Source organism: Coregonus lavaretus, assembly GCF_964263955.1.
Source record: "Coregonus lavaretus genome assembly, chromosome: 10".
Taxonomy (NCBI): domain Eukaryota; kingdom Metazoa; phylum Chordata; class Actinopteri; order Salmoniformes; family Salmonidae; genus Coregonus; species Coregonus lavaretus.
In genome coordinates this window covers 8,813,387-8,831,500 of record NC_139997.1, presented here as the reverse complement: position 1 = coordinate 8,831,500, position 18,114 = coordinate 8,813,387, and the positions used below count along the sequence as shown (strand labels likewise).

Genomic DNA, 18,114 nt, shown 5'->3' with positions numbered 1-18,114 from the left:
CACTGATAATCTCCCTCGATCTGGGGCTCCACGCAAGATCTCACCCCGTGGGGTCAAAATGATCACAAGAACGGTGAGCAAAAATCCCAGAAACACACGGGGGGACCTAGTGAATGACCTGCAGAGAGCTGGGACCAAAGTAACAAAGCCTACCATCAGTAACACACTACGCCGCCAGGGACTCAAATCCTGCAGTGCCAGACGTGTCCCCCTGCTTAAGCCAGTACATGTCCAGGCCCGTCTGAAGTTTGCTAGAGTGCATTTGGATGATCCAGAAGAGGATTGGGAGAATGTCATATGGTCAGATGAAACCAAAATAGAACTTTTTGGTAAAAACTCAACTCGTCGTGTTTGGAGGACAAAGAATGCTGAGTTGCATCCAAAGAACACCATACCTACTGTGAAGCATGGGGGTGGAAACATCATGCTTTGGGGCTGTTTTTCTGCAAAGGGACCAGGACGACTGATCCGTGTAAAGGAAAGAATGAATGGGGCCATGTATCGTGAGATTTTGAGTGAAAACCTCCTTCCATCAGCAAGGGCATTGAAGATGAAACGTGGCTGGGTCTTTCAGCATGACAATGATCCCAAACACACCGCCCGGGCAATGAAGGAGTGGCTTCGTAAGAAGCATTTCAAGGTCCTGGAGTGGCCTAGCCAGTCTCCAGATCTCAACCCCATAGAAAATCTTTGGAGGGAGTTGAAAGTCTGTGTTGCCCAGCGACAGCCCCAAAACATCACTGCTCTAGAGGAGATCTGCATGGAGGAATGGGCCAAAATTTCAGCAACAGTGTGTGAAAACCTTGTGAAGACTTACAGAAAACGTTTGACCTGTGTCATTGCCAACAAAGGGTATATAACAAAGTATTGAGAAACTTTTGTTATTGACCAAATACTTATTTTCCACCATAATTTCCAAATAAATTAATTAAAAATCCTACAATGTGATTTTCTGGATTTATTTTTCTCATTTTGTCTGTCATAGTTGACGTGTACCTATGATGAAAATTACAGGCCTCTCTCATCTTTTTAAGTGGGAGAACTTGCACAATTGGTGGCTAAATCCGTTCTACCTAATTTCTACCAGCATGTTAAATATGCAACCAGAGGAAAAAAAACTCTAGACCACCTTTACTCCACACACAGAGACGCATACAAAGCTCTCCCTCGCCCTCCATTTGGCAAATCTGACCATAACTCTATCCTCCTGATTCCTGCTTATAAGCAAAAACTAAAGCAGGAAGCACCAGTGACTCGGTTAATAAAAAAGTGGTCAGATGACGCAGATGCTAAGCTACAGGACTGTTTTGCTAGCACAGACTGGAACATGTTCCGGGATTCTTCAGACAGCATTGAGGAGTACACCACATCAGTCACTGGCTTCATCAATAAGTGCATCGATGATGTCGTCCCCACAGTGACCGTACGTACATACCCCAACCAGAAGCCATGGATTACAGGAAACATCCGCACTGAGCTAAAGGGTAGAGCTGCCGCTTTCAAGGAACGGGACTCTAACCCTGACGCTTATAAGAAATCCCGCTATGCCCTCCGACGAACCATCAAACAGGCAAAGAGTCAATACAGGACTAAGATTGAGTCGTACTACACTGGCTCTGACGCTCGTCGGATGTGGCAGGGCTTGAAAACTATTACAGACTACAAAGGGAAGCACAGCCGCGAGCTGCCCAGTGACACAAGCCTACCAGACGAGCTAAACCACTTCTATGCTCGCTTCGAGGCAAGCAACACTGAAGCATGCATGAGAGCACCAGCTGTTCCGGATGACTATGTGATCACGCTCTCCGTAGCCGATGTGAGTAAGACTTTTAAGCAGGTCAACATTCACAAGGCCGCAGGGCCAGACGGATTACCAGGACGTGTACTCCGAGCATGTGCTGACCAACTGGCAAGTGTCTTCACTGACATTTTCAACATGTCCCTGACTGAGTCTGTAATACCAACATGTTTCAAGCAGACCACCATGGTCCCCATGCCCAAGGACTCTAAGATAACCTGCCTAAATGACTACCGACCCGTAGCACTGACGTCTGTAGCCATGAAGTGCTTTGAAAGGCTGGTCATGGCTCACATCAACAGCATTATCCCAGAAACCCTAGACCCACTCCAATTTGCATACCGCCCCAACAGATCCACAGATGATGCAATCTCTATTGCACTCCACACTGCCCTTTCCCACCTGGACAAGAGGAACACCTACGTGAGAATGCTATTCATTGACTACAGCTCAGCATTCAACACCATAGTGCCCTCTAAGCTCATCACTAAGCTAAGGATCCTGGGACTAAACACCTCCCTCTGCAACTGGATCCTGGACTTCCTGACGGGCCGCCCCCAGGTGGTAAGGGTAGGTAACAACACATCTGCCACACTGATCCTCAACACGGGGGCCCCTCAGGGGTGCGTGCTCAGTCCCCTCCTGTACTCTCTGTTCACCCATGACTGCATGGCCAGGCATGACTCCAACACCATCATTAAGTTTGCCGACGACACAACAGTGGTAGGCCTGATCACCGACAACGATGAGACAGCCTATAGGGAGGAGGTCAGAGACCTGGCCGTGTGGTGCCAGGACAACAACCTCTCCCTCAACGTGACCAAGACAAAGGAGATGATTGTGGACTACAGGAAAAAAAAGAGGACTGAGCACGCCCCCATTCTCATCGACGGGGCTGTAGTGGAACAGGTTGAGAGCTTCAAGTTCCTTGGTGTCCACATCACCAACGAACTATCATGGTCCAAACACACCAAGACAGTCGTGAAGAGGGCACGACAAAGCCTATCTATTCCCCCTCAGGAGACTGAAAAGATTTGGCATGGGTCCTCAGATCCTCAAAAAATTCTACAGCTGCACCATCGAGAGCATCCTGACTGGTTGCATCACCGCCTGGTATGGCAACTGCTTGGCCTCCGACCGCAAGGCACTACAGAGGGTAGTGCGTACGGCCCAGTACATCACTGGGGCCAAGCTTCCTGCCATCCAGGACCTCTATACCAGGCGGTGTCAGAGGAAGGCCCTCAAAATTGTCAAAGACTCCAGCCACCCTAGTCATAGACTGTTCTCTCTGCTACCGCACGGCAAGCGGTACCGGAGTGCCAAGTCTAGGTCCAAAAGACTTCTCAACAGCTTCTACCCCCAAGCCATAAGACTCCTGAACAGCTAATCATGGCTGCCCGGACTATTTGCACTGCCCCCCCACCCCATCCTTTTTACGCTGCTGCTACTCTGTTAATTATCTATGCATAGCCACTTAACTCTACCCACATGTACATATTACCTCAACTACCTCAACTAGCCGGTGCCCCCGCACATTGACTCTGCAACGGTACCCCCCTGTGTATATATAGCCTCCCTACTGTTATTTTATTTTACTTCTGCTCTTTTTTTTCTCAAAACTTTTATTTGTTGTTGGTTAATTTTTTTTGTTAAAAATAAATGCACTGTTGGTTAAGGGCTGTAAGTAAGCATTTCACTGTAATGTCTGCACCTGTTGTATTCGGCACATGTGACCAATACAATTTGATTTGATTTGATTTGACTAAATACTTTTTTCCCCACTGTATATACAGTGTTGTAACAATGTGCAAATAGTTAAAGTACAAATGGGAAAATAAATAAACATAAATATGGGTTGTATTTGCAATGGTGTTTGTTCTTCACTGGTTGCCCTTTTCTTGTGGCAACAGGTCACAAATATTGCAGCTGTGGTGGCACACTGTGGTTTTTCACCCAGTAGATAAGGGAGTTTATCAAAATTGGGTTTGTTTTCGAATTATTTGTAGATCTCTGTAATCTAAGGGAAATACAGCTGTGTAAAAAATTAAGAGACCACTGCACATTTTTCTTAAATCAGCATCTCTACATGTATGACAGCCATTCCATTCCAGTGTCTGTTGAATTCCAACACAGGCACACCTCATTCTACTGAATGAGGTACTGATTAGGTGATCACCTGAACCAAATCTTATTTAACAAGGAAAATTATAAAAACCACTGCTGTGGTCATCACTATCATCTTGCAATAGGACCAGCTGCATGGCAAAAACAGTGCTAATAGTACCTCAAAAGTAATATTAATCAAAAAATAACTATTGACCATGCCAAAAGAGTTGAAACTGAAAGTTTTGAGTGAGGAAAAGAAGGGTTAAATTCTGGCAGAGGGATACAGGTTGCTTCCATCCTTAAAATTTAAATGATGGCGGTTCATAAGAACAAGTTCAAGCAGCAGACATTGGGGACAACAAAGCTACAGACCGGCAGAGGGCGAAAACGACTCTCTACTGACCAGGATGACCGCCAACTCATTCGAATGTCACTCAACAACCGTAGGATGACATCAAGTGACCTACAAAAAGAATGGCAAACGGCAGCTGGGGTGAAGTGCACGGCGAGGACGGTTCGAAACAGGCTCCTAGGGGCAGGGCTGAAGTCGTGCAATGCTAGAAAAAAGCCCTTCATCAATGAGAAGCAAAGAAGAGCCAGGCTGAGGTTTGAAAAATACCGTAAGGATTGGACCGTAGAGGACTGGAGTAAGGTCATCTTCTCTGATGAGTCCAATTTTCAGCTTTGCCCAACACCTGGTCGTCTAATGGTTAGACGGAGACCTGGAGAGGCCTACAAGCCACAGTGTCTCGCACCCACTGTGAAATTTGGTGGAGGATTGGTGATGATCTGGAGGTGCTTCAGCAAAGCTGGAATCGGGCAGATTTGTCTTTGTGAAGGACGCATGAATCAAGCCACGTACAAGGTTGTCCTGGAAGAAAACTTGCTTCCTTTTGCTCTGACATTGTTCCCCAATTCTGAGGATTGGTTTTTCCAGCAGGACAATGCGCCATGCCACACAGCCAGGTCAATCAAGGTGTGGATGGAGGACCACCAGATCAAGACCCTGTCATGGCCAGCCCAATCTCCAGACCTGAACCCCATTGAAAACTTCTGGAATGTGATCAAGAGGAAGATGGATGGTCACAAGCCATCAAACAAAGCCGAGCTGCTTGAATTTTTGCTCCAGGAGTGGCATAAAGTCACCCAACATCAATGTGAAAGACTGGTGGAGAGCATGCCAAGACGCATGAAAGCTGTGATTGAAAATCAGGGTTATTACACCAAATATTGATTTCTGAACTCTTCCTAAGTTAAAACATTAGCATTGTGTTGTTTAAAAATGAACATTAACTTATTTTCTTTGCATTATTCGAGGTCTGACAACACTGCATCTTTTTTGTTATTTTGACCAGTTGTCATTTTCTGCAAATAAATGCTCTAAATGACAATATTTTTATTTGGAATTTGGGAGAAATGTTGTCAGTAGTTTATAGAATAAAACAAACATGTTATTTTTACCCAAACACATACCTATAAATAGTAAAACCAGAGAAACTGATAATTTTGCAGTGGTCTCTTAATTATTTCCAGAGCTGTATGTGTCGCTAATATGGTCATCCATTTGACAGGAGGTTAGGAAGTGCAGCTCAGTTTCCACCTCATTTTGTGGGCTGTGTGCACATAGCCTGTCTTCTCTTGAGAGCCAGGTCTGCCTACGGCGGCCCCTCTCAATAGCAAGGCTATGCTCACTGTGTCTGTACTTTGTCAAATCTTTCCTTAATGTTGGGTCAGTCACAGTGGTCAGGTATTCTGCCACTGTGTACTCTCTGTTTAGAGCCAAATAACATTCTAGTTTGCTCAGTTTTTTTGTTAATTCTTTCCAATGTGTCAAGTAATTCTCTTTTTGTTTTCTCATGATTTGGTTGGGTCTAATTGTGTTGTTGTTGTTGTTGTTGTCCTGGGGCTCTGTTTGTGTTTGTGAACAGAGCCCCAGGACCAGCTTACTTAGGGAACTCTTCTCCAAGTTCATCTCTTTGTAGGTGATGGCTTTGTTATGGAAGGTTTGGGAATCGCTTCTTTTTAAGTGGTTATATAATTTAACGGCTCTTTTCTGGATTTTGATAATTAGCGGGTATCGGCCTAATTCTGCTGTGCATGCATTATTTGGTGTTTTTCGTTGTACACTGAGGATATTTTTGTAGAATTCTGCATGCAGAGTCTCAATTTGGTGGTTTGTCCCATTTTGTGAATTCTTGTTTGGTGAGCGGACCCCAGACCTCACAACCATAAAGGGCAATGGGTTCTATAACTGGTTCAAGTATTTTTAGCCAGATCCTAATTGGTATGTCACATTTTATGTTCCTGTTGATGGCATAGAAGGCCCTTCTTGCCTTGTCTCTCAGATCGTTCACAGCTTTGTGGAAGTTACCTGTGGCGCTGATGTTTAGGCTGAGGTATGTATAGTTTTTGTGTGCTCTAGGGCAACGGTGTCTAGATGGAATTTTTATTTGTGGTCCTGGCAACTGGACCTTTTTTGGAACACTATTATTTTTGTCTTACTGAGATTTACTGTCAGGGCCCAGGTCTGACAGAATCTGTGCAAAAGATCTAGGTGCTGCTGTAGGCCCTCCTTGGTTGGTGACAGAAGCACCAGCTCATCAGCAAACAGTAGACGTTTGACTTCTGATTCTAGTAGGGTGAGACTGGGTGCTGCAGACTGTTCTAGTGCCCTCACCAATTCGTTGATGTATATGTTGAAGACGGTGGGGCTTAAATTGCATCCCTGTCTCACCCCATGGCCCTGTGGAAAGAAATGTGTGTGTTTTTTGCCAATTTTAACCAGACACTTGTTGTTTGTGTACATGGATTTTATAATGTTGTATGTTTTACCCCCAACCCCTCTTTCCATCAATTTATATAGCAGACCCTCATGCCAAATTGAGTCAAAAGCTTTTTTGAAATCAACAAAGCATGAGAAGACTTTGCCTTTGATTTGGTTTGTTTGTTTGTCAATTAGGGTGTGCAGGATGAATACGTGGTCTGTCATACGGTAATTTGGTAAAAAGCCAATTTGACATTTGCTCAGTACATTGTTTTCACTGAGGAGATGAACTAGTCTGCTGTTAATGATAATGCAGAGGATTTTCCCAAAGTTGCTGTTGACGCATATCCCACGGTAGTTATTGGGGTCAAATTTGTCTCCACTTTTATGGATTGGGGTGATCAGTCCTTGGTTCCAAATATTGGGGAAGATGCCAGAGCTAAGGAGGATGTTAAAGAGTTTAAGTATAGCCAATTGGAATTTGTGGTCTGTATATTTTATCATTTCATTGAGGATACCATCTAAACCACAGGCATTTTTGGGTTGGAGGGTTGGTATTTTGTCCTGTAGTTCATTCAATGTAATTGGAGAATCCAGTGGGTTCTGGTAGTCTTAAATAGTTGATGCTAAGATTTGCATTTGATCATGTATATTATTTTGCTGTTTGTTCTTTGTTATAGGGCCAAAAAGATTGGAGAAGTGGTTTACCCATACATCTCAGTTTTGGATAGATAGCTCTTCATGTTGTTGTTTGTTTAGTGTTTTCCAATTTTCCCAGAAGTGGTTAGAGTCTATAGACATTGAGCTGATTTCTGACATGCTGTTCCTTCTTTTTCCGTAGTGTATTTCTGTATTGTTTTAGTGATTCACCATAGTGAAGGCGTAGGCTCTGGTTTTCTGGGTCTCTATGTTTTTGGTTGGATAGGTTTCTTAATTTCTTTCTTAGGTTTTTGCATTCTTCATCAAACCATTTGTCACTGTTGTTACTTTTCTTCGGTTTTCTGTTAGAGATTTTTAGATTTGATAGGGAAGCTGAGAGGTCAAATATACTGTTTAGGTTTTCTACTGCCAAGTTTACACCTTCACTATTACAGTGAAACGTTTTGTCCAGGAGTTGGCTAAAAGGGATTGAATTTGTTGTTGCCTAATTGTTTTTTGGTAGGTTTCGAAACTGCTTTCCTTCCATCTATAGCATTTCTTAATATTATTCAGTTCCTTTGGCTTTGATGCCTCATGATTGAGTATTGCTCTGTTCAAGTAAACTGTGATTTTGCTGTGGTCTGATAGGGGTGTCAGTGGGCTGACTGTGAACGCTCTGAGAGACTCTGGGTTGAGGTCAGTGATAAAGTAGTCTACAGTACTACTGCCAAGAGATGAGCTATAGGTGAACCTACCATAGGAGTCCCCTCGAAGCCTACCATTGACTATGTACATACCCAGTGTGCGACAGAGCTGCAGGGGTTGTGACCCGTTTTTGTTGGTTATGTTGTCGTAGTTGTGCCTAAGGGGGCATATGGGGGAGGGAATACTGTCACCTCCAGGTAGGTGTTTGTCCCCCTGTGTGCTGAGGGTGTCAGGTTCTTGTCCAGTTCTGGCATTTAGGTCGCCACAGACTAGTACATGTCCCTGGGTCTGGAAATGATTGATTTTCCCCTCCAGGATGGAGAAGCTGTCTTCATTAAAGTATGGGGATTATATTGGGGGGATATAGGTAGCACACAGGAGGACATTTTTCTCTGTTGAGATAATTTCCTTTTGAATTTCTAGCCCAATGTAAAATGTTCCTGTTTTGATTAATTTAATTGAGTGAGTTAGGTCTGCTCTATACCAAATTAGCATACCCCCTGAGTCCCTTCCCTGTTTCACACCTGGTAGTTTGGTGGATGGGACTACCAGCTCTCTGTAACCTAGAGGGCAACCAGTGGGTCCGTCTCCTCTATACCATGTTTCTTGTAGGATGACAATGTCTGTATTTCCGATTTCTTTGGTGAAGTCCAGGTTCCTGCTCTTTAGGACAAAGGCAGATGACCTTAGGCCTTGGATATTCCAGGAATAGACATTGTGTGTTTGGGGAAAAGTTTATTTTCTTGTATGTATTTCCCATTTGAGTCCATAAGGAGTACAATCTGTGGCTTGTGTATGTCCTCAGTGGGTGTGGGGGGGTCGTCATGAGGGCTATCAGGGTGGCTGATGGGGGGGGTGCTCAGAGGGGTTGGGATCCCCAGGGCTTGGGGTTCTTCATTTGTTTGTCTGGCTGTGATGTCGAGGCTATGGTCAGGGTCTAGGGTGTACTGTTCTGCTGCGGTGTCGAGACTTTGGCCAGGATCTGAGGTGGGCTGTTCTGCTGGCTTCTCTGCGGGGGTGGCCAGCTCTCTAATGGGTTGTTCTCTGTCACCCGTCATCATTCTCACCTTCTCCTCCAGCACTCTGATCCTCTCCTCTAGTGCTCTGTTCTTCTCCTGTTCCTGCTCTTTCTCCTGTTGATGTTGTCTCAGCACAGTCCAGAGTGCAGACATCTACCTCCAGCTCTCCAGGTCTAGTTAAGGGGGTGTTGTTGTGCTGGACTGTAGTCTCGGTCTGTGCTGACTGGAGTGTGTTCACCTGCTGTTCCAGCTCCATCTGCCTTACCTCCAGCTGGGAGAATGTATCCTTCATTTCAATGAGGGAGGAGTACTTTATGCTGGGAAGTTGACTTTCCGCTTGGGGTTGCTCTGTGGGGTTATTTAATGAAGAGGTCTGGTCTGACGCTCTCTCTCTCTTTATCTCTCTTTATCTCTCTTTATCTCTGTCTGTCTGTCTGTCTGTCTGTCTGTCTGTCTGTCTGTCTGTCTGTCTGTCTGTCTGTCTGTCTGTCTGTCTGTCTGTCTGTCTGTCTGTCTGTCTGTCTGTCTGTCTGTCTGTCTGTCTGTCTGTCTGTCTGTCTGTCTGTCTGTCTGTCTGTCTGTCTGTCTGTCTGTCTGTCTGTCTGTCTGTCTGTCTGTCTGTCTGTCTGTCTGTCTGTCTGTCTGTCTGTCTGTCTCTCTCTCTCTCTCTCTCTCTCTCTCTCTCTCTCTCTCTCTCTCTCTCTCTCCTGACCTTGCAACGTCCTTTATCATTCAGCCTCAGGTGACTCTAAACTTTACACCTCATTTATAACCCTCTCCCTCCCTCCCCATCTCTCCCTCGGTCCCTCCCTCCATTTCTATCCCTCCCTCCTCTCCCTCTCCCTCCATCCTCTCTCCCTCCCTCCCCCTCCCTCCCTCCCTCCCTCCCTCGTTTTATAAGGAGGATGGGATCCACCCAAATCATTTGGGTTCCTGGATCCTTTCACAGCATTATAAGGCTTTGTTGAGACAATGACTTATCAATGACCCAAGCCCAGCTCAGTTAATCCCTACCATTGTGTTGCTGAGTTGTCATAATGCTTCAGCAAATTTACATTATCCCAGGGACGTTGGTAGACACAATGTAAGTAACCTAATTTATGTCCCTCTAACTGCCCTGAATGCCTCTGCTGATCATACAGCTATTTTATGCAGTAATCATGTGCCTATGAACCAGAGTTACAGTGAATTCGGAAAGTATTCAGACCCCTTGACTTTTTCCACATTTTGTTACGTTACAGCCTTATTCTAAAATTGATTAAATAGTTTTTTTCCCTCGTCAATCTGCACACACAATACACCATAATGAAAAAGCAAAAACAGGTTTTTAGAAATGTTTGCAAATGTATTAAAAATAAAAAGGACTCCTGTGTGCAGCTTACCCTGGACTAACATAAATAACATGAGGATGTCTACTTCTGCTAAGCTTCCCAGTAAAGTAATGAAAACAATCAACCATCCCAGAAAAGTGCTAAAAATAGCCCACGTTAACATATGTAGCTTAAGAAACAAGGTTAATGAAATCAATAATTTGCTAGTAACAGATGACATTCATATTCTGACAATCTCTGAAACTCACTTAAATAATACCATCTACAGAAAAGACAGAAATGCCAATGGTGGAGGTGCTGTTTATATTCAGAACCATACTCCTGTAAAGCTTAGAGAGGATCTCATGTTAAATACTGTTGAAGTCATATGGCTACAGGTTAATCTGCCTCACCTAAAGCCCATTCTTGTGGGAAGCTGCTATAGACCACCAAGTGCTAACAGTCAGTATCTGGATAACATGTATGAAATGCTTGATAATGTACAGTGGGGAAAAAAAGTATTTAGTCAGCCACCAATTGTGCAAGTTCTCCCACTTAAAAAGATGAGAGAGGCCTGTAATTTTCATCATAGGTACACGTCAACTATGACAGACAAATTAAGATTTTTTTTTCCAGAAAATCACATTGTAGGATTTTTAATGAATTTATTTGCAAATTATGGTGGAAAATAAGTATTTGGTCACCTACAAACAAGCAAGATTTCTGGCTCTCACAGACCTGTAACTTCTTCTTTAAGAGGCTCCTCTGTCCTCCACTCGTTACCTGTATTAATGGCACCTGTTTGAACTTGTTATCAGTATAAAAGACACCTGTCCACAACCTCAAACAGTCACACTCCAAACTCCACTATGGCCAAGACCAAAGAGCTGTCAAAGGACACCAGAAACAAAATTGTAGACCTGCACCAGGCTGGGAAGACTGAATCTGCAATAGGTAAGCAGCTTGGTTTGAAGAAATCAACTGTGGGAGCAATTATTAGGAAATGGAAGACATACAAGACCACTGATAATCTCCCTCGATTTGGGGCTCCACGCAAGATCTCACCCCGTGGGGTCAAAATGATCACAAGAACGGTGAGCAAAAATCCCAGAACCACACGGGGGGACCTAGTGAATGACCTGCAGAGAGCTGGGACCAAAGTAACAAAGCCTACCATCAGTAACACACTACGCCGCCAGGGACTCAAATCCTGCAGTGCCAGACGTGTCCCCCTACTTAAGCCAGTACATGTCCAGGCCTGTCTGAAGTTTGCTAGAGTGCATTTGGATGATCCAGAAGAGGATTGGGAGAATGTCATATGGTCAGATGAAACCAAAATAGAACTTTTTGGTAAAAACTCAACTCGTCGTGTTTGGAGGACAAAGAATGCTGAGTTGCATCCAAAGAACACCATACCTACTGTGAAGCATGGGGGTGGAAACATCATGCTTTGGGGCTGTTTTTCTGCAAAGGGACCAGGACGACTGATCCGTGTAAAGGAAAGAATGAATGGGGCCATGTATCGTGAGATTTTGAGTGAAAACCTCCTTCCATCAGCAAGGGCATTGAAGATGAAACGTGGCTGGGTCTTTCAGCATGACAATGATCCCAAACACACCGCCCGGGCAACGAAGGAGTGGCTTCGTAAGAAGCATTTCAAGGTCCTGGAGTGGCCTAGCCAGTCTCCAGATCTCAACCCCATAGAAAATCTTTGGAGGGAGTTGAAAGTCTGTGTTGCCCAGCGACAGCCCCAAAACATCACTGCTCTAGAGGAGATCTGCATGGAGGAATGGGCCAAAATACCAGCAACAGTGTGTGAAAACCTTGTGAAGACTTACAGAAAACGTTTGACCTGTGTCATTGCCAACAAAGGGTATATAACAAAGTATTGAGAAACTTTTGTTATTGACCAAATACTTATTTTCCACCATAATTTGCAAATAAATTCATTAAAAATCCTACAATGTGATTTTCTGGATTTTTTTTCTCATTTTGTCTGTCATGGTTGACGTGTACCTATGATGAAAATTACAGGCCTCTCTCATCTTTTTAAGTGGGAGAACTTACACAATTGGTGGCTGACTAAATACTTTTTTCCCCCACTGAAAGTGTATGTAAACTTCTGACTTCAACTGTATGTGTCTCTAATATGGTCATACATTTGGTAGGAGGTTAAGATGTGCAGCTCAGTTTCCACCTAATTTTGTGGGCAGTGTGCACATAGCCTGTTTTCTCTTGAGAGACAGATCTGTCTACGGCGGCCCCTCTCAATAGCAAGACCATGCTCACTGTGTCTGTACTTGGTCAAAGCTTTCCTTAATGTTGGGTCAGTCACAGTGGTCAGGTATTCTGCCACTGTGTACTCTCTGTTTAGTGCCAAATAGCATTCCAGTTTGCTCTGTTTTTTGGTAAATGTTTTCCAATGTGTCAAGTAATTACTCTTCTCTAGGTTAATCTCTCTGTAGGTGATGGCTTTGTTATGGAAGTTTTGGGATTCACTTCCTTTTAGGTTGTAGAATTTAATTGCTATATTCCTGATTTTGATAAATAGCGGGTATCGGCCTAATTCTGCTCTGAATGCATTATTTGGGGTTTTACGTTGTACACAGAGGATGTTTTTACAGAGTCTCAATTTGGTGTTTGTCCCATTTTGTGAATTCTTGGTTTGTGAGCAGACCCCAGACCTCCCAACCATAAAGGGCAATGGGGGTTCTATAACTGATTCAAGTATTTTTTAGCCAGATCCTAATTGGGATGTCGAATTTTATGTTCCTTTTGATGGCGAAGAAGGCCCTTCTTGCCTTGTTTCTCGGATTGTTCACAGCTTTGTAGAAGTTATCTGTGGTGCTGATGTTTAGGCTGAGGTACAGTGCATTGGGAAAGTATTCAGACCCCTTTACCTTTTCCACATTTTGTTACGTTACAGCCTTATTCTAAAATTGATTAAATTGTATTTTTTCTTCATCAATCTACACACAATACCCCATAATGCCAAAGAAAAAACAGGTTTTTAGAAATTTTTGCAAATGTATAAAAAAAAGAAAACGGAAATATCACATTTACGTAAGTATTCAGACCAGTTACTCAGTGCTTTGTTGAAGCACCTTTGGCAGCGATTACAGCCTTGAATCTTCTTGGGTATAACGCTACAAGCTTGGCACACCTGTATTTGGGGAGTTTGTCCCATTCTTCTCTGCAGATCCTCTCAAGCTCTGTCAGGTTGGATGGGGAGTGTCGCTGTACAGCTATTTTCAGGTCTCTCCAAAGATGTTTGATTGGGTTCAAGCCTGTGCTCTGGCTGGGCCACTCAAGGACATTCAGAGACTTGTCCCGAAGCCACTCCTGCGTTGTCTTGGCTGTGTGCTTAGGGTCGTTGTTCTGTTGGAAGGTGAACCTTGGCCCCAGTCTGATGTACTGAGCGTTCTGGAGCAGGTTTTCATCAAGGATCTCTCTGTACTTTCCTCCGTTCATCTTTCCCTCGATCCTGACTTGTCCCCCAGTGCCTGTCGCTGAAAAACATCCCCACAGCATGATGCTGCCACCACCATGCTTCACCGTAGGGATGGTGCCTGGTTTCCTCTAGACGTGATGCTTGGCATTCAGGCCAAAGAGTTCAATCTTGGTTTCATCAGACCAGAGAATCGTATTTCTCATGGTCTGAGTGTCTTTAGTTACCTTTTGGCAAACTCCAAGCGGGCTGTCAAGTGCCTTTTATTGAGGAGTGGCTTCCATCTGGCCACTATACCATAAAGGCCTGATTGGAGGAGTGCTGCAGAGATGGTTGTCCTTCTGGAAGGTTCTCCCATCTCCATAGAGGAACTCTGAAGCTCTGTCAGAGTGACCATCGGGTTCTTGGTCACCTCCCTGACCAAGGCCCTTCTCCCCCGATTGCTCAGTTTGGCCGTGTGGCCAACTCTGGGAAGAGTCTTGGTGGTTCCATACTTCTTCCATTTAAGAATTATGGAGGCCACTGTGTTTTGGGGGACCTTCAATGCTGCAGAAATGTTTTGGTACCCTTCCCCAGATCTGTGCCTCGACACAATGCTGTCTCTGAGCTCTACGGACAGTTCCTTTGACCTCATGGCTTGGTTTTTGCTCTGACAACTATGGGACCTTATATAGACAGGTGTGTGTCTTTCCAAATCATGTCCAATCAATTGAATTTACCACAGGTGGACTCCAATCAAGTTGTAGAAACATCTCAAGGATGATTAATGGAAACAGGATGCACCTGAGCTCAATTTCGAGTCTCATTAGCGAAGGGTCTGAATACTTATGTAAATAAGGTATTTCTGTTTTTAAGTTTTAATACATTTGCAAAGATTTCTAAAAACCTGTTTTCACTTTGTCATTATTGTCTATGGATTGATGAGGATTATATATATATTTTAATCCATTTTAGAATAAGGCTGTAACTTACCAAAATGTGGAAAGAGTCAAGGGCTCTGAATACTTTCCAAATGCACTGTAGGTATAGTTTTTTGTGTGCTCTAGGGCAATGGTGTCTAGATGGAATTTGTATATGTGGTCCTGGCAACTGGACCTTTTTTGGAACACCATTATTTTTGTCTTACTGAGATTTACTGTCAGGGCACAGGTCTGACAGAATCTGTGCAGAAGATCTAGGTGCTGCTGTAGGCCCTCCTTGGTTGGGGACAGAAGCAGCAGATCATCAGCAAACAGTAGACATTTGACTTCAGATTCTAGTAGGGTGAGGTCGACTGTTCTAGTGCCCTCGCCAATTTGTTGATGTATATGTTGAAGAGGGTGGGGCTCAAGTTACATCCCTGTCTCACCTCACGACCCTGTGGAAAGAAATGTGTGTGTTTTTTGCTAATTTTAACTGCACACTTGTTGTTTGTGTACATGGATTTTATAAAGTTTTATGTTTTTTCCCAACACCGCTTTCCATCAATTTGTATAGCAGACCCTCATGCCAAATTGAGTTTAAAGATTTTTTGAAATCAAGCCAAATTGAGTTTAAAGATTTTTTGAAATCAACAAAGCATGAGAAGACTTTGCCTTTGCTTTGGTTTGTTTGTTTGTCAATTAGGGTGCGCAGGGTAAATACGTGGTCTGTCATACGGTAATTTGGTAAAAAGCCAATTTGACATTTGCTCAGTACATTGTTTTCACTGAGGAAATGTACAAGTCTGCTGTTAATGATAATGCAGAGGATTTTCCCAAGGTTGCTGTTGACGCATATCCCACAGTAGTTATTGGGGTCAAATTTGTCTCCACTTTGATTGGGGTGATCAGTCCTTGGTTCCAAATATTGGGGAAGATGCCAGAGCTGCGGATGATGTTAAAGAGTTTAAGTATAGCCAATTGAAATTTGTGGTCTGTATATTTTATAATTTCATTAAGGATACCATCAACACCACAGACCTTTTTGGGTTGGAGGGTTTGTATTTTGTTCTGTAGTTCATTCAATGTAATCGGATAATCCAGTGGGTTCTGGTAGTCTTTAATAGCTCATTCTAAGATTTGTAATTGATCATATATGTTTTTGCTGTTTGTTCTTTGTTTTAGAACCAAAAAGATTGGAGAAGTGATTTATCCTTACATCTCCATTTTGGATAGAGAACTCTTCGTGTTGTTGTTTGTTTAGTGTGTTACAATTTTCCCGGAAGTAGTTAGATTTTATGATTCTTCAATTAAATTGAGCTGATTTCTGTTCCTTCTTTTTCCGTAGTGTATTTCTGTATTGTTTTAGTGATTCACCATAGTGAAGGCGTATACTCAGGTTTTCTGGGTCTCTACGTTTTTGGTTGGATAGGTTTCTCAATTTCTTTCTTAGGTTTTTGCATTCTTCATCAAACCGTTTGTCATTGTTTTTAATTTTCTTAGGTTGTCTGCTTGAAATTTTTAGATTTGATAGGTTAGCATAAAGGTCAAATATACTGTTTAGGCTTTCTCCTACCAAGTTTACACCTTCACTATTACAGTGAAATGTTTTGTCCAGGAAGTTGTTTAAAAGGGATTGAATTCGTTGTTGCCTAATAGTTTTTTGGTAGGTTTCTACAGTACTTTCCTTCCATCTATAGCATTTCTTAATATTGTGCATTTCTTTTGGCTTTGATGCCTCATGTTTGAGTATTGCTCTGTTCAAGTAGTCTGTGATTTTGCTGTGATCTGATAGGGGTGTTAGTGGGCTGACTGTGAACGCTCTGAGAGACGCTGGGTTGAGGTCAATGATAAAGTAATCTACAGTACTACTGCCAAGGATAAGCTGTAGGTGTACCTACCCTAGGAGTCTCCTCGAAGCCTACCATTGAATATGTACAGACCCAGCATGCGACAGAACTGCAGGAGTTGTGACCCGTTTCTATTGGTTGTTTTTGTCATAGTTGTGTCTAGGGGGGCATATTTGGGAGGGAATACTGTCACCTCCAGGTAGGTGTTTGTCCCCCTGTATGCTGAGAGTGTCAGGTTCTTGTCCAGTTCTGGCATTTAGTTCACCACAGACTAGTACATGTCCCTGGGCCTGGAAATGGTTGATCTTCCCCTCTAGGATGGAGAAGCTGTCATCATTAAAGTATGGGGATTCTATTGGGGGATATAGGTAGCACACATGAGGACATTTTTCTCTATTGAGATAATTTCCTTATTCATTTCTATCCAGATGTAAAATGTTCCAGTTCTATACCAAATTAGCATACCCCCTGAGTCTCTTCCCTGTTTCACACCTGGTAGTTTGGTGGATGGGACTACCAGCTCTCTGTAACCTAGAGGGCAACAAGTGGGTCCGTCTCCTATATACCATGTTTCTTGTAGGATGACAATGTCTGCATTTCTGATTTCTTTGAAGAAGTCTGGGTTCCTGCTCTTTAGGCCAAAGGCAGATGACCTCAGACCTTATGTATTCCAGGATGAGATATTAAAAGCTTTGTGTTCCATAGTGTCTAGTGTTGTTTTCAAGGGGTTTAGGCCCGGACCATTACAGTAGGTGTGAGCAGAGCATGTTGAGCATCTGATACATACCTCTTAGGTGGCAGGATGGGGCTTGGGCGGGTGTATTAGAGGGGGTTGGGCCTGTTGCTCTGCTCACGGCCTGGGCATATGAGCGGCTGTCTCTCTATCTCTCTGCTCGTATCATAAAGAAACAGCCCTGCTATTTCAATCTACCCACCACCTACACACCCACACCATGTCACCACAGAGACGTGGAAAAGCAATAAATCCACACTTAACCATGCTGCTCTTTTATTGCCCAGAATCCCTTTCTTACACAGACACACACTTCCACACACTATTCAGGGCCCGCCGCACTTCACACACGTGCCGTCAAATTTGATCTGAGAAGATACTGCTGCGGTCTTCATGCCCACTTTCATCCCTCCATCCTTCCTTCCCTAGAGGAGGAGAGAAGGAAGAGAGGAGGAGGAGGTGAAGTAGAAAGTGGGGGTTTAATCAATTCAGCTCAGAGAAGAGGAGAGACCAGCAGCATAGTGACCTGGGGTGATATGGTATTGATTGTCTACCTTCTGGAGCCCCCTCCTATCTCTCTCTCTCTCTCTCTCTCTCTCTCTCTCTCTCTCTCTCTCTCTCTCTCTCTCTCTCTCTCTCTCTCTCTCTCTCTCTCTCTCTCTCTCTCTCTCTCTCTCTCTCTCTCTCTCTCTCTCTCTCTCTCTCTCTCTCTCTCTCTCTCTCTCTCTCTCTCTCTCTCTCTCTCTCTCTCTCTCTCTCTCTCTCTCTCTACTTATTTGTCGTTCTGAACTTTGGAACAGTACTGTTGAAATGTGTATTAGTGTGAAGTCTGGTTATTGGTGG

General features: G+C 43.7%; 1 protein-coding gene across 1 annotated transcript in view; it reads left to right on the top strand.

Moving 5' to 3' along the window:
* The window catches only part of LOC311135522 (SH2 domain-containing protein 3C-like), a 118,332-nt gene that overhangs the window by 83,903 nt on the left and 16,315 nt on the right, over window positions 1-18,114 (top strand). The gene's annotated exons all lie outside the window — the stretch shown is intronic.